This window comes from Equus caballus, chromosome 26, assembly GCF_041296265.1.
Source record: "Equus caballus isolate H_3958 breed thoroughbred chromosome 26, TB-T2T, whole genome shotgun sequence".
NCBI lineage: Eukaryota > Metazoa > Chordata > Mammalia > Perissodactyla > Equidae > Equus > Equus caballus.
In genome coordinates, this window is record NC_091709.1 from 32881003 (window position 1) to 32897469 (window position 16467).

At 41.3% G+C, this 16467-nt stretch overlaps 1 long non-coding RNA gene across 3 annotated transcripts in view; it reads right to left on the bottom strand.

Moving 5' to 3' along the window:
- Positions 1-16467, bottom strand: part of LOC111770772 (uncharacterized) — a 51776-nt gene that overhangs the window by 24536 nt on the left and 10773 nt on the right. For all 3 annotated transcript variants that reach the window (XR_011432766.1, XR_011432765.1, XR_002804178.2), the window contains exon 2: positions 8374-8552. This is a non-coding gene — a long non-coding RNA (uncharacterized lncRNA). The remainder of the gene's footprint in view (positions 1-8373; positions 8553-16467) is intronic.

Sequence of the window (16467 nt, forward strand, 5' to 3'; positions counted from 1 at the left end):
AAATGAACACTACAGATATATATCAATTAATAAAATGATCTAACAAAAATTCAGTTAAAACTTCCTATAAAAGGGGGGCTGGCCTCATGGCTGAGTAAAGTTCCATGTGCTCCACTTCTGTGGCCTGAGTTCACGGGTTCAGATTCCATGCATGGACTTCTTCCACTCATCAACCATGCTGTGGAGGCATCCCACAGACAAAAAATAGAGGAATATTGGCACAGATGTTGGCTCAGGGATAAAAAAAGAGGAAGATTGGCAACGGATGTTAGCTCAGGGCAAATCTTCTTCACCAAAAGAAAAAAGAGAAAAGAAAAAAAACGTTGCTAAAAAAAGCATAACAAATCTTTCCTCTTTGACTTTTAGTTTAAGACGTTGGCCACATTACCTCTGGGAGCCTGTCTCTTTCTCTATAAGATGTACATAATCATGCCCCCCTTATGGGATTGGTGAAATGATGCAATGAGGTTATCTTTGTAAAGTGTCCAGCAGAGTGCTTAGCACATAGTAAGAGCCCTAAAATGATTTTTAAGTAGTTGATGATAATTTTCTTTCCAACTCAGACATTCTATGGATATAAGAACCAGCATTGCCTTGTCATGCTCTATTTTTTTTTTTTTTCTGATCTGTGTCTGTTCCTTATTAAAACACTGCAACACTGTGGTGAAGGAAGAACTTATTCAATAATTTTGAGCATCAAAAAGCAAACCAGGGGCCAACCCAGTGGCGTAGTGGTTAAGTTTGCATGCTCCGCTTCAGCGGCCCGGGGTTCACAGGTTTGGATCCTGGGCGTGGACTGAGCACTGCTCATCAAGCCATGCTGTGACGGCATCCCACATAAAAAACAGGGGAAGATGGGAACAGATATTAGCTCAGCGACAATCTTTCTAAAGCAAAAAGAGGAAGATGGGCAACAGATGTTAGCTCAGGGCCAATCTTCCTTACAGAAAAGAAAAAGCAACCAGTTGACAGCAAGCCCCAGTGATGATTCTAAGCATCACAAGTGGTCCTCATCATTTCAGATGGAAGAAGTGAGGCCACCACTTGCTCAAGGTCACACCTTTGGAGGAACCATTTAAGAGAGATTTGAAACTCAGTTTCTCCTCCAAGCTCTCTGGTTCTACTCGTTAATAACTTTTCTATTTCTCTCTCATTATTTCTCTCTAATTTTGGTTTTCTCCAATAGTAGTTATAAACATACCTCCCTACAGAAGCTCAAAGCCAAATGCTGGTTAAGTCTCTGTATTCTCACTGCCAGAAGCCTCTGTTTTAAACACTTTTCTTAAGAAATAAAGCCTTGTTTATAAGCTTTAGACCACTGCTGCAAAAGAAAAAAATGCAATATGCAAATTAGACATTTTATAACTACAGTTAAATAATCAAGGCAACACTCCAAACGTCAGCTAGACGCTTACGTAATTGCATTTCTAGCACTTACATGAGCCATAGTGAAAGTTAAGGGGGAAATGTTGCTTATTTCCTATTAACTTCAGACTAGAACCTGATTCTTATTTGCCCTTATGAATAAAGCTGAACTGTTGTTTTAAAACCAGACACTGCACTTGGGTTCTTTTAAGGTTCCTGGTTGCAACAAGGGAACAGCAGCAAATTTCGTAAGAAGGAAAAAATGTTTAATGAAAAATTACAGTTATTCCAAAAGAATTGCACTAAATGTTCAACTTTCATTATGTCTCTCCATTTCCTTTCTGGCTTTTGACAGATCAGCTTCTCACTACACATATCGTCTCTTTCTAAGATTAATTTCTTCAAGGTCAGTTTTTTCCAAATCTGTTTATGTACGCTCAGTAGAGACGGGATCAGTTGATACTCCTGGCCATGCCATCCTGATTAATCAATCAATAAATAATTATTGGGTATCCTTAGAGCCAACCTAGAATGCACCCAATAAATGTACGCTAAATTGAATGGAACTTAAATTTATTCCATTTAAGAAAGTAACTGACTGCACATGTCTTGGTTTGGGTTCCCCCAAATGCAGATCCTGAGATAGAACTCGGATGCAGGTAGTTTCTTTGGGAGGGGCATGGAGGAAAGTGAGACAGGGGAGGGAGATAAGCTAAACAGGGTGCATTAATGAGACAACTGGCTTCCAACCCAGAGCAGACACTAGGAGGAACCATATGAGTGGAACTTTATGCAATCCCGGGCATTTCCCCCATGCAGCCATCTCTACTCTCCTGCTCCTGTCCACACATCCTCTGCTTCCCTGGGGTTGCAGACGAGAGTGAGGGTTTGGGTCCTGCCAATTCTCAGATTGGATTCTGCAAATTCTATCATCCTCCGATCCCAGACCCCACCTGCTGTCAGAGGCCAGTCCACGCTCTATCATTCTTTGAAACAATGCTCTCTGCCACCCCTAGCCTATAGTTATTAATCTCATTTGAAATCTTGCTTTTAAATCATTATGGATGATCTTGGTTGTCTGTTCTTCAACACTTTTTGCTCATCTATTCCCTAAAGTAATTTCAAAGGACTGTGTCCTACCTATCACATTTTTAAGTTACCTATTCACTTTTTATCCTAAGTTAAGAAGTTGCTAGACAAGACTTCCAGTGAAGTGTAAATATTGCAAGTCTAAAATAAAGCTATTACTACACTCTTTACATGTTTCTAATGGAATCTAAATTCCAAAGGAATTTGATACTTAGCATTGTCCATTTAAAAATATAAATGTACATACATATCTCTTTTATAATGTTCCTCCAAGTCTTACTTCCATTTCATCTTCTCCATAGACCTTTATCCTAATACAATAATATATTATACTTAAAAGAATTTTGCTAAATAAGCCCATCATAATTCACTCCAAAAAAAACAGGCTGTAAATTGACAATTTTTTTAAATTCCCTGTGACCATGCACATCCAAACGTTTTTTAAAAAATTTTCTTCTGAAAAGTTATCATAATACTTCACATTTAGTACACAATTAATCAAAAGAATGCAAATATACTTTAAAAGTTGATAAACATAAAAATGCAAATTCCACCAGAATTTTACCTCTTAATAAGACAGCTAAGACTGGTTTGTTTTTCCTAATTAGTTCATATCTCCAGGAATGAATATTACTTGTTGCTAGAATGAGATAGAGGCCAGCATTAATGTTATTCTTCATTTTAATAAATAGCACTGATAGGACTTATCAAAAAAAGACAAGTAGCTGGAAATGGAATAGATTTTGTTACAGCAATGTCCTTCAATTCTTTGACCTTTTTCAGAGTTACATCCTAAACATAGCATAGAGGTCTATCATCAAACATTATTTTGAATAATCCTGAATAATAATAAATCTTCAATTTTGCTTAGAGCAAAACATTAGAAACCACCTGAGTTGTAAAAGGATGTGTTTGCCAGTCATTAGAGTACTTTGCTTTCTCATTATCAGTATTTCACAGGGTCCCTTGGTTTGGCACTCAGGGGTCTTCCCCCAGCAAGAATAAGGAGGAATAAGGGGAAACATGGGAAAAGGGTGAGTGTGAAAAGAAAAGAAGAAGAAAGTCTGCAGATCATGTGCCTATAGGCAGATCCGTTTCAGCAAAGAGGATGTCGGGAATTTTAGGACCGGAAGCTGATCTTCTTGATGCTGCCCATGTCCCTGTGTGCTCCCTGTGTACTCCAGGGTACACACACACACCCCTGTTTATCATTTATTGGCTTTGGAGTAGACTTCATAATTGCATCTTGCCACAAATAAAAAGAACCTGCTCAAAATTACAAGCAAACTGGGTGCAGCCTGCGTGCTATAGGAGTCACCCAGTCCAAATAACCTGATTTGAGCCTTCGGTTGGTAGATTTAAGATTAGTGGAGAAAGTGGGAGCATCTTCTAGCCAGAGGGCAATAAGATGAAAAAAGATAGAGATGCTGGAAATCACTAAGGATATTCAGGAACAAGTGGAAACATGAGTTTTGTTGATGTTCATGTAACAGACAAGGGGGAGACATACAGAAAGTGTTAAAGTGGTCAGTGGGGAATGAATGGAGATTTCCAGCTTGGAGAGTCACATGAAGTGGCCATCTTTAATGATCTGTAATGTTCATTACGGCAAATGAAATATGGACAGGTCATCAGGATTTTATTCCACTTGAAGTATGTCAGGACATTAAATAAAATCTGCAGGTAGATAAACTCAAAAAACAGCCTGGCATGTCTTGCCTTTGTGCAAACTTTCCAGCGATTGGTTTTAGATTCATGTGGATGTTAAATGTGCCTTTTTTTTTACCCGTAGTGTGTGTATGCATACATGTAATAATCTGAAACAGTCTGTTATTCAATTATAGCAATATATGCATAGTTTCAGGCAGTCTAAACCAGTTGGTTCCTAAACTAATAATTTCTTTACAGAATGGTTTATTTATTGAATTCAGGGTGATTCCTCTATACTAGGGCAAGTTGGCATACCAAAATGGTCTCAGTTAGAGTTGAATTACCTTAGTTTTACCTGAGAAAGAGAACAGCAATAAAAATTTGTTGTATCTTTTTTTTTCTTTTGAGGAAGATTAGCCCTGAGCTAACATCGGCCACCAATCCTCCTCTTTTTTGGTGAAGAAGACTGGCCCTGAACTAACATCTATGCCCATCTTCCTCTACGTTATACGTGGGACGCCTACCACAGCATGGTTTGACAAGCTGTGCGTAGGTCCACATCCAGGATCTGAACTGGCAAACACCGGGCCACTGAAGCAGAATATGCGAACTTAACCACTGCATGACCAAGCCAGCCCAAAATTCATTGTATCTTTTCTAAATAATAGCAATAGTAATGGTAAGGACTCTTGTCTTTTGTCTCATCCTGGCCTTGATACCAACAAGCAGAGACAGTCTAGGACCCTTTTATATCATGACCCCCAAGTCAGCATTCTTCTGAAAATGCCTATGGTAAAGAGAACAATGACCCCCTCCCCTGAAAGGTATCCACATACTCATCCACAGAATCTGTGAATAGGTTACCTTCCATGGCAAAAGAGACTTTGCAAATGCGATTAAGTTAAGGACCTTGAGATAGAGAGCTTTCCCTGGACTATCTGAGTAGACCCAACGAGATGACAAGGGTCCTTATAAGTGAAAGAGGGAGGCATGAACGTCAGAGTCAAAGGAGATGTGATGATGAAAGCAGAGATTGGAGCAATGCAGAGCCATGAGCCAAGGAATGCAGGCAGCCTCCCAAAACTGGGAAAGGCAGGAAAACAGCTTCCTCCTGCAGCCTTCAGAAGAAACCAGCTCTGCTGTTATCTTAATTTAGCCCAGGGAGACCCATTTCAGATTTCTGACCTCCAGACCTGTAAGATAACAAATTTGTGTTGTTTTAAACACTAAGTTTGTGGTAATATGTTACAGCAGCAATAGGAATCTAATAGCGCCCTAATGAAATGACATGTACTTTTACAAATTAACTATGTAGACATATTATATATTAACCACACTTTAAAATTATAAATGTCTCCTAAAATAAAATATTTTTTTCTATTTTTTGCAGAAATAGGCTGGGCTTACTTTAACACACTGTTGTTAATCACAAAAATAATACATCCAGAAATTGTGGAACAAGAAGTAAAAAATCTTGCCTATCATTCTACCCCCATACAAATTATATTTAACATAAAACATTTTTTTCGTAATTATCACCTATGACTTTTGATTAGCCTAAGTCATCCAACGCAGATATGAAAATAAGCATAGCATCAAGGGAGGCCCAGGGAAATTGAGAGAGAAGAGTAGCAGAAATTGGGAGGTTATTAAAAATCATGGGGCCTCCCTAAATGGCAGGAAATTTATCAACTGTGCTTTTCCTTCTTACTCCAGTAATTATGTTTGCCCAGAAATCCATGGATATGAAGAACTCATAGATCTTCAGTGGGAAAATCCAGGTTTTTTCCTAAATTCATGATGCAGAGAACAGGATTAAAGGCCAGAGACCACTTGGGGTGGAAAAATATTAGATTAAAAAAAATGGATCCTATCCAAACGTCGTGGGCCAGCTTGAATTTTGGTGAACCTAATGATTTTTGAAAAATATCTGTTAGAACTGTTCTCTATGCCAGGTTCCAGGGTAAAACCACAAGTAGGAATTGATCTGTTGTATTTTATAAAATCCAAATGCTGTTTTTCTGCTTTTAAATATTTTTTTTAAAAAAATAAACAGAATCTGAAATGAGACGCAAAGGAAGAAGTGGAGACAGCACATTTTAACCTTCTTGAGCTGCCAGGCCATCTCTCCGGAGGGGGTCAAGTAAAGCCCACTCCTCTCCCTCCAGGGAGCTGTGACTCCCAGTGAGAGGCTGTTCATAGACTGCCCACTCCTGGACCACGTGTGAAAAATGTCCAGGAGTGGCCAAAGCTTTGAAATTAAGTGTGCACACATTTAAACTCACTAAACCGAGAGAGAACAAGTGAGAAAAAGCGACGAGTGCCCAAATGCTTGTGGCCTTGTTAACACTTTCTGGAAAGTCTTTAACTGTCTAATAATATTATAGGTTTCTCTGTCTGCTTTCCCTAAAGTTATATGGGCTTGCCACTATGATCGAGTGGGAAGGCCTGTCCTCCTCCTGAAGTGACCTCAAAGTTCAGCAGCTGTTTAAGCCCCAGAATTCCTCCTACACTCGCTTCACATGAACTTGAGGTTTCCACTGCTAAGATCTAAGCTTGAACGGGGATGTTCTGATAGGAGCAAATGATGAGGCCAAGACAGTGGCCTTGGAGAAGTTTGTGAATTAGGTTTGGAGGTGACGGAACTTCAAAGCACATCAGCCTTTGTCAGGTCCAGTAGCAGTGCCTAGAAAGAGCGTGTGCATTTTTGTTGATAGAAGAGGAACTGGGAAAGCTCTGTCTCCAGCAAAGCCGGATCCCTACTACTTCGCTTGCAGCGATCCCCACAGTAGTTCTGGAAGGCAAGTAACATCTATGGAGAGCCTTCAATTGAAGATTTTAGTGGAGGGGTCAGTGGACGGAAATAACATACCTCTCCCTTGTCCAGGGTTCTAATTAATAAACAATTGAGAAGTAACCCAAAAAGAAAAACACAGATGGGAAGCAAACTATCACCTTCATGACCAACAGAGGCTAAGATTCGTCAGAGAGACAAAGGGCTTCCTAAAACTGAACACAAGAATGAACCAGACCTACCCAGCTGTATTAGTTACCTATGCTGTGTAACAAATAATCCCAAACTCAGCAGCTTTAAACAACAAATATTTATTATCTCACAGTTGATGTGGATCAGGAATCTGAGTGCAGCATAGCTGGGTCTTCTGACTCAGAGTTTCTCAACAGGCTGCAATCAAGGTGTTGCCCAGGACTGTGGTCAGCTAAAGGTTCAACTGGGAAAAGATTGGCTTCCAGACTCACTGGCTGTTGGCAGGAATTAGTTCCTCACAGGCTGTTTGGACTGAGGGTCTCAGTTCCTTGCTGGCTGTTGGCCAGAGACATTGGTCCCTTGCTACATGGACCTCTCTGTAGGGCTACTTACAACACAGCAGCTGGCTTCCCTCCATAGCAAGGGCTCCATAAGACAGAGAAAGAGAGGGTCAGCAAGACAGAAGTCACAATCCTTTTGTAAGCTAATCTCAGAAGGGACATCTCATTACTTTTGCCATATTTGTTTGTTAGAAGCAAGTCACTAGGTCCAGCCCACACTCAAGAGGGGGAGATTACATCAGCACATGAACACCATGAGGCAGCGATCATACAGAATCTTCTCAGAGGCAGCCCACCATGACAGACAAGTCAGGCAGTGCTGGGGGAGGACATTGGCCTCTCCCTGCCCCAACCCAGAAGAAAAAAATTCCTACTCCCCAGAAGCAGTTTGCCCCAGGAGAAATGATAAAGGATGGACTGCACTATACTTGCTCTTTCACACCCACCAGTTGGGTGAGTAAATTTTGAATAAGCAAGGGGTTAGTGGAGGGAGGCTATAAGCCTCAGGCTAATAAGGGAAGGGAACAGAGGAAAAGGAGGAGATCCTTTCAGATGGAAAGAAACATCAGGAGTAAGGAACGAGCGGCCCCCAACACTCACCAATACCCTGTTTATATTATGATGTCCATTTTACATATAAATAAATTGAAGCTTAGAAAGACTGAGTAACCCAAGGTCATGCAGATACTATGTGATGGAGCCAGAGTCTATAAATACCCAACTTCTGAAAGAGTGCCATACTCTGTATTATAATTATACTTCCCCATATTCAGCATCTGCTGGGAAGCAACTATTTGATGAAGCCATTTATAGTTGCCAGTGAAAATATCTCATTTCAGGAATGAGACTTAATTGTTCCTTCTGCGTCCTTGAATGTCCCCTAAGTCTGAAGTTTTGTGACAGTGATGAAATAATAGCTCTGCCAGAAAATAAAATACACACCTGGCTTGGAAGCAAGCAGTCTCTGGAGTCAACTGTCGGCGACCTGGGAATGCTGTGGAGCGCCTTGGGACTGTGCAACTGGCACTTTCAGCTGGAAGACTTGCCAATAGCTTGTAGCCCAGACAGAGGTGGTGACATCCAAAGGCTTGTCCAGAGTGCACGGGTAGGATGTGTCACTCCTGATAACATAACAGGTCACAAAAGCACTGCTTTGAACTTGAAACAAGATACTCGCTTTCATCAACTACCCATTCACTCCTGCCCTTTTGTTCTTTGATGTAGGCTATAGATCAAAGATGGCGACACTTAGCTTCCTGCTGCCTTTGAAGTACAGGGTCAGCAAGACAGCTATTTCTAGCCCTACGTGCTGCACAGAAAAATAATGTCTGGAGACCTTTGTCTCTTCAACATTTCACATCCTTTTTTAAAGGAAATGGCCAAAAATATACATTTTAACGGAAGCATGGTCATATGTGTATTCTCATATTTAGTCTCATCGACTCAATGGATATTTGAGTGCCGTTGTTGTGTGCCAGGCACGGTGATGTGCACTGAGGGTCAGAGATAAATAAAACAAAGACTTGTGTGCCAGGAGTACAAGGTCTAGTTGGGGGGCGGGGGGGGGGGGTGGGGGGGAAATCAGTGGACTCCCAAAAACAATGCAATGAGTGCTGTCGTAAATGGATGTGTCAGGTCATGTGGGGTCTCCAAGGAAGGGCTGCCCATGTGAATGGTACTGACAAAGGCAGATAATTCTGAGTCATGGGCACACCTACGAGTCTTTCTCTCTGATACCCACCTCACTAAGCTGCTCTTCCCTTGCCCAGAACAAGAGAAAGCTGTAGGCATGAGGAATGGGATGTGGAAAGGGACTAGACAGGGGTCCACAAGTCAGGATAAAAGAGCTTGTGTGAATAATGTTTCCCAGAGAGACTCACATAATGGATGGCCAGCAACGACCGACATGCACATCCAAATCCTCTGAGATTCCCCACCCGCCAGAGGGAAAGATTCCACCTACACAAGAAAAACCTAGGCTTTTGCTGAGTCCTAATCATTATTCTCCTCTTCTGAATTTCCCACAGAAATCTCTCTCTCCCTCCAGATCAAATTTTGCTTGTTGGTGATACCTAGATTTTTCTAGAATAGGAACTATGCAAGATTGAGGAGTTACTGAGGGCTAGTTTGCCCTCTGTTCATCACCTCTCTCCAGCCAAATAGCAAATGAGGAGCAATTTTGTTTATACAAATCATGCAATCTTCATTTACTGGGATGTGGCAGAATTCCTCTTAGGTAACAAGGATGGTATTTCTCATCTAGGCATCCACAACAATGTCCAGCTGAATATCCTGTCAAACACACTAAGCATCCAGTACTTGGCTTTTCCTGGGAGATATCTGCAGGTCTCTGTATCAGCGAAACCAACAATATATCCATGGGTCTCTCTGCAGTTGAACTTGAATATTCACCTCCTCCATCCCCACCTTACACTGGCTCTCCTTTTCTCTATGGGTCACTAATGTTTTGAATTAAATTTCCTACCCACTTCTCCACCTCCAGTTTTCTCATACAGAGACATTGTCCCTGTCTGACCTTTTAACAACCCACTTGCTGTTTTTTGCAAGCCACTGTTTACTTTTCCCCTGCAAGAGCACTCACCCCCCCACCACCGAATCTGTCAGCAATGGCAGCCCTTTTGCTGATCTATTTCCTTCACACTAGTCTTACAGCGACCTCCAACCGCAGTTGTCTGTTCTCTCCTTTCCTGGTGTATTTGGGAACGGGGGCAAGCCATCATCATAGCTCCTTGATGGAGATACTAACATTAGATGCTATAGCAGTCTTCCTATTATTATAATACTATAGAAGTCGAACTTTGTAAGTCTAAGATCCTTAACATCCATATCAGGAGTTCAAAATGAAATTGAGCAACCCACATCTTTGTTTCACACCTACTTGTTCATCTAGGAAACAAAATAAGCTGTGATCTGCTGAAGAAGAAACCCAGCTTTGTAAAACAGCCTCCCTGAGTTTACTGAGGACAGTTCAGACTCACATGCAGACATATTGCACTTATATATAAATGTCTGTACAGCTGTAAACTCTGTCAACATGAGTACACCATTGAAATCTTCCATCTTCCTTTTTTCACATTTGCTGCCTGCCACAGCCTGTCTGCTTTTGACTATAGTCAGAAATTTGGCAAGACAATTTTCTTTTATTTTTTACATATTTACAATTTAAAGTCATATTTACAATTATGAAGAGTTGGGTTGTTAAAATAATTTACCCTGAGCTCCTGGTCATAACGAATGTTTATAAATTGATTATATTTCTACCACGAATTGGAGAAGCAATGAGGAATTTTGACACAGCCTGTGTGATAATCCTGATCAAAACCATGCCACAGTTTTCATCAGCTCTAAGGTCGTAGACGGCTGGATATCTCATTGAAACGAGGTCTCATCACTAGACAGAGAAAAGCTTCGTATCTTCAGCACAGTCAGTTCCATCAGTTCCATCCTCTCTAAACGCGGTAATGTACACCTTAGCATTAAGTAAAGACATCAAGGTGTGGTGCCTGCTCATGAAGACAGGTAGCCTGTCAATTAGATATTGCTGTGTAATATACCAACCAAAACATAATGGACCAAACAACAATTATTTTTATAGCTCATTGTCTTAGTCTGTTTGGACTGCTATAACAGAACACCACAAACTGAGTGGCTTATAAACAGCATTTTTTATTTCTCACAGTTTTGAATGCTGAGAAGTCCAAGACCATGGTGCAGGCAGATTGGGTATCTGGCAAGGGCCTGCTTCCTGGTCCATAAGTGGCCATCTTTTCACTGTAACCTCATATGGCAGAAGGGCCAGGGATCTCTCTGGAGCCTCTTTAAAAGAGCACTAATCCCATTCATAAGAGTTCCTCCTTCATGCTCTAATCACCTTCTAAAGGCTCCACCTCCTCATACCATCACATTGGGTATGTCAACATATGAATCTAACGGGACACAAACATTCAGACCACAGCACTCATGATTCTGCAAGTCAGCAGCCTATGCTAGGATCAGCTGTGTGGCTCTATCTTAGCTGAGCTCCTTCAGGTATGTGGGGTCAACCACGGGTTGGTTAGGTGGCTGTGCTTCTAGAAGTTGGCCAGCTGTCAGCTCTGCTTCACGTGGTCTTTCAGTCTCCAGCAGCCTAGTCTGGGCACGGTCTCATGACCTTGGCAAGGTTTCAGGAGAGAACAGACGTGCACAGGTCTTTTGAAACTGTCTTAGTTTTCTATTGCTGCATAACAATTACCACGAACTTAGCACCTGAACACAACAATCATTTATCAGCTCACCGTTCGGTAAATCAGAAGTTTAGCACAACATGACTGGCTTCTCTGCTCTGGCCATCACAAAGCTGAAAACAAGCTGGTCTGAGTACTTGTCTGGAGACTTTGGGGGAAAAAATCTGCTTCCAATTTCAAACTTGGTGTTGGCAGAATTCAATTCCTTGCGGTTATAGGACTGAGGTCCCTGCTTCCTTGCTGGCTGTCAGTCAGAGTCCACTCTCGCCAACCAGAGGCTGCCCACACTCCCTCCCACAAGGCCCTCTCCAAGCCAGCAAGGACACTTCAAATCACTCTCATGCTTCAGATCTCTGACTTCCTCAGTCTCTGACCTCGAGACCCAGATTTAGGGCTCATGTGATAGGGCAGGCCCACCTGGATAATCTCCCTATCTTCAGGTCAACTGATTTGGAAAGTCAGTTATATCTGAAAAATCCCTTTTCCTATTATGGAATCACAAGGGCAATAGCTCATCATATTCATAGGTGCTAACCACAGTCAAGGCAAGGAGATGACACAAGAGTGAAGGTCACTGCAGGTCACCTTGGAACTCTGCCTACTACAGAGGCCTGGACACCACTGGCCCATCAACATTTCCACCACATTCTAAAGACCAATGTGGGTCAGCCCAACTGCAAACGCTGGGGAAATAGATGCTATCCTATTTATTTATTTATTTACTTACTTATTTACTTATTTATTTAGGTGAAGAAGATTGTCCCTGAGCTAACATCTGTGCCAATCTTCCTCTTTTTTGTATGTGGGATGCCGCTGCCACCACATGGCTTGATGAGCAGTGTGTAGGTCCACACCCAGGATCCAAACCCACAAACCCTGGGCCGCTGAAGCAGAATGTGCAAACTTAACCATTAGGCCACTGGGCTGGCCCCAAGATGTTAACTTTTGATGGAAAAAGCTTCAAAGCTGCATTGCAGAAAGTGTAGACACAAGGAGGGGTGAGGGATTGAGACCATATATTGCAATCTGCCAAGACAGCAGGCATGAGACCTGCTTACAAAGTCCATGCTGCAACACAGTGACCTGGAGAGCAAGCCCACTTCTAATTACGAGGATGGGAATATGGACAGGAGGCAGTAAATGTCAGGCCCGCACTGTCCCTGGAAATAGACCCGGCCATCTTTATTTCCTGTCTGCTCCACTTCACAAAGACCAATCTGTCTTTGCCTCCTGCTCTCTCGTCAGTGCGATAAAACTTCAGGATGCTCTCACACCTCACTTTGCTGGGCACCGGGGGTGGAAGCTTACTGTTCCCAAACCAGAAACCTAAGAATGTTAATATCCTTTGTAGAGAATCTGCTGACTGTGTTTGTTCCCAACGAAAAGGATGAGAGAGGCAGGTGCAGAGGAAATAAAAGCCGCAATCAGTCCAGATGGGAAAGTCAAAATTGGCAGATAGGTTTCCTTTCACTTACTGATATTTCAAAATTCGTGGAATTTTAAATCTTATCTTTATGTTAAATCCTAGGAGTTCTCGTCTCCCTTCCATATTTAAAACTGAGGGGCTGGGGAGGTTTAAACTCAGACGTGGAAAGAGACAAGAGTCCCCACTAGTACAATACTCATGCAAAATTAATACAAAAAAATTTTAGGTGGGAAAAAAAAGATTTTCTGTCCTCAGTGGAGTGTTATCTATTTATTATCAAATGTTTTTGAGGCTTTAGGGGCAGGGCCAGAGAAAACAGGACTTCAAATATCAGCCTCTTTTTAATTTTTTATTTTTGTGGAAGTGTTGAAATCATGGCCTACTTGTGTTTAAATGGTTTTTCAGAGCTTAATTGGTTCATGGAATGTCAAGAAAAAAAGAAAAAAATGAGCCGCCATATGTGCTTCCCGGGCCGCCTTGGAAATGTGCACCAACTTCAGAATGAAAATTTGTAGGGAACATATATTATTTTTAAGGGCTCTCAACAGCTGTCGGGAATCATGCTTTTCTCTATATACATCACTGTACTGCTCTCACATCTCAGCTAAATGGGCTAAATTTACCAAGCTCTGCATAACTTCACAGGCCGGGTCTGCCAGAACTCTCAGAAGTTTCCATTGCTGATTGGAGTCTAGCCAGCAATATACCCCAGCCTCCAAGAAGGGTGAAAGGGAAGCAGAAAATAAAGAATCACATTCAGGGAGAAACACAAGTCAAGAGCAGGCTAGAGGAAGAGACGGAAAAGTTGAATTGCGCTGTGTTTTTATTTATTTCACGACAGCGCTATTGAAGGGTCTGTGGACTGTCTTTCAGTGGCTCCTTCAGGTGACGATCAGATCATTGCTGCAGGCGGAAGGTTCAGAACAGCAGTAACTTGCCGGCAAATATGAGCCCCTTTATGAATACAAGTCATTTTTGTCACCTTCCATTTATGTATGTGCTATTGAAGTAGTAACGGACACATTTAAGTTTTTTTCTCAAAAAACCATTAGCTTAGCTGGTGGTCTGTATTATTTCCACATTTAAGCAATAAAGCAGTGTTCCTTTTTAAAAATCTGACTTTTGGTTCAGTTAAATTTGTTGCCAGATCTCCCAAAAAGACAGCTGAAGTCTATTAAATATGTTGATCACTATTATTTGGAGAAGGTGTTGGCAATCTTTCGAGTGGGGTGCAGTGTTGCTGATGTATTTTTCTGACAATGTAAGGATGAGACAAGACAAAGGGAAGGGAATGGGAAACTGAGTGGTGATGCGGACCTAGGGAATCACTCCCCTCTCAAAAGTGTAAATGCCCGCCAGGACAGTTCAGTCTGTCAGTCTCTTGACACCAGGGTCTGCCTTTCAAGACCCTTTCTGTGGCACAGGAAATAGTCACATGGAGAGACAAGGAGCCTGGCTCCCTACGCTCAGGGCTACTTATTCCAAGTTGCTGTGTGGACCCCAGCAGGGCTTAGGGCCCAGGAAAATCATACAGAGACGGCCTTGATCCCCAACATTTCTGTAGTTATAACATTTCTCACCCCCTAATAATATTACCTGACCTGGCTCTCACATTTAAATATATTCATTCCATAGAGCCAGCAACAGCACAGGCATTTTGGGGGCCCGTGGGTTTACCATGGGGACAAAACAGACATGACTGGTGCCCTCGGGGGAATTGCACCCTGAGGGCATTTTGCTTTCAAATAGTTTTTCCTGATAGAATTATCAGAAAATGACCGTTTTGACGGTATATGACCATTTTGAGAACATGAGCCGCATCCTGAAACATGTACGTTATGTTGTAAACCATGATTAAAAAATAAAGATCCCTGTTTCCTGAAGCTAACGTGTACTTAAAGTGAGACCCTAAAAAAGCCAAAGTTACGTATTCACAGATATTCTTCTGAGAAATTAGGGAGAGGAGCAAGGTAAGTTGACGTTTGTGTTTTTTACTCCATTTTGAAGACCTAAAAAGCTTCCTCCCTCTTAATTTTCTATTGCTAAACCACAGCATTTTCCTGTTTGGCATGAATAAAGAAAACAGGTCTTTCTCTTTTTTTGTTTTTCCCACTGAGAGCATGAAATTGGCCATTCAGTTATTACAGTAAGGATTAGTGAGGACATTTCAAGCACAACTAATTAAAGAAGCGTTTCCTGAAATTAGTATATTTGGATTTAATAACATTTGAAGGAACTAAATATAAAATGCTACCGATAAAAATAAAAAGAATTACTGAGAATAGAGGGGTGAAAAGAAGTTTGAGCAAATCTTAAAAAGGTGTGAACAAAATGGGAGTTGAATTGTCGTCTCCATAGCATTCTTTTGTGAACTTGTCAGTTGGTGGAAAACTAAGGCTTCACTATTAAAAACAACCCGGTGAGCAAAAATTTAGTCTAGAACAGGGTGTGGTCTAAATGACGAGACCTATGATGATGGAAATGTTCTATATCTGTGCAGTCCCAATGAGGTGGCCAAAAGTCACACAACTTATTTAAATTCAAATTAACTGAAATTCAATAAAATTAAAAATTCAGTTCCTCAATCACAGTAGCCACATTTTAAGTGCTTAATAGCAACATGGAGCTAGTGGCTACCACATTGGACAGCAAGTTCTAGAAAATATGAAAGATCTTTAGGTATGCAGTGAATATCCATATTCAAAGCTTGCCAAATAAGGGTGGAAATGGAAAATGTTTCCCAAAAAACCTCTGTGGAGCATGAGAAAAAAAGTCCACTTTGTATGATCTGTGGAATTTTTTCCTTTTTCCATCAAGTTTTGGCCAATAATTAAAACAAGTTAGTAGTACTTTTCATCCCAAGGTCTTGAGCAAATTCTCAAGTCTTCCTCTGGAGAATTCCCTTGATATGGTTTTACACACCCTGTCTATAGAAAGCATACTTTCCAAGCACCCAATGTATGTTTTTCATGTGAATTCACTTTTCTGGTCCTTTGAGCATATTTATAATGGAAATTCTCCCTACATAAAGCCTATCTATATCTTAGCAACCACACTTCCAAGGCTATTCCATGAAGCAGGTTTGTCTATTTAGTTTTGTGTATTTCTGCAACCCAAACCACGCAATAAGATTTCCAAACTGGCAAGAAAGATGAAAATAGACAAGGTCCTTCCTTGTATATAGGTAAGCCTCTGGAATGCCTTCCCTACGAGAGCTGGCATGAAACGGGAATTCAAATGACCCCAGGTTAAAGTTTGAAAGCCAACCACAGACTTTGCAGTCAATGGGCATCATAGTCCACATGCTGGTGATGGAGTTTATTCATGAATTAATCCATACAAAGTATATCAAGAGTAGTCTCAGTG